The sequence below is a fragment of the Mustela nigripes genome, chromosome 1, assembly GCF_022355385.1.
Source record: "Mustela nigripes isolate SB6536 chromosome 1, MUSNIG.SB6536, whole genome shotgun sequence".
Taxonomy (NCBI): Eukaryota; Metazoa; Chordata; class Mammalia; order Carnivora; family Mustelidae; genus Mustela; species Mustela nigripes.
The window spans coordinates 163,338,327-163,339,142 of record NC_081557.1 but is presented as its reverse complement, the minus strand read 5'-3'; the positions used below and the strand labels follow the sequence as shown (position 1 = coordinate 163,339,142).

At 35.4% G+C, this 816-nt stretch overlaps 1 pseudogene; it reads left to right on the top strand.

Moving 5' to 3' along the window:
- Window positions 1–413: 413 nt before the first annotated feature.
- On the top strand, window positions 414–511 carry LOC132009426 (U6 spliceosomal RNA; annotated as a pseudogene).
- Window positions 512–816: the final 305 nt, after the last annotated feature.

The following is an 816-nucleotide window of genomic DNA, read 5'->3' as shown; positions in this document are numbered from 1 at the left end:
CACACATGCGAACCCAGCTGAATTTTTAAAAACCACTACAGGAAAATAGAATGGTACTCACTAGCACCTATTATAAAAACAAACCAAAACTGAGTCAAGACTTTAGCTAAAACTTTAATAGGAATTTAGGACATATTCCTGGAAGTACAGGGCCTAGAATAGGAAAAGGCTTTTTTTTTTTTTCTTGATTATTCATACAGTATCTGGACTATTGTGCTCTATTCTAGGCACCATAAGAGAAACAAAAGAACAAAAAATATCCAATAAGCCGTAGTCAGACTGGTAAAAATTCTGAAAACTTAGCCTAGAGGAATGACCACAGCAAAAGGAATTGGTTCCTCTCTTTAAATATTTGAGGAACATTACCTGAATATACTGGAATTAAAACTTTAAAAAATAAAAATGAATACTGCTTGCTTTGGCAGCACATATACTAGAAACGATACAGAGAAGATTAGCATGGCCCTTGCACAAGGATGACAGGCAAAAAATAAAAATGAATGAATGGGTTATCACTATGTTATACACCAGAAACAAATATAACACTGTAGGTTAACTAACCTGGAATTACAATTAAAAATAAAAATAAATACAAATAAACAAATGTTTGAAGAGCATTAGTTTGGGATAGTCTGTGTGGATGCGGGGAACTAGGGTAGGTTAGTGGGAGTTGTAGAAATGGAATGGTCTGTGGTGGTGGCATTTGGTAAGACAGAAGGGGCAGTGAAAGCATGCTGAGATGGGTAGTTCTATGATTGGTTGAGTCTTTTCAGCACATGGCCCAATTCAGGAAAAAAAAATTGTAGAACGCGTTTT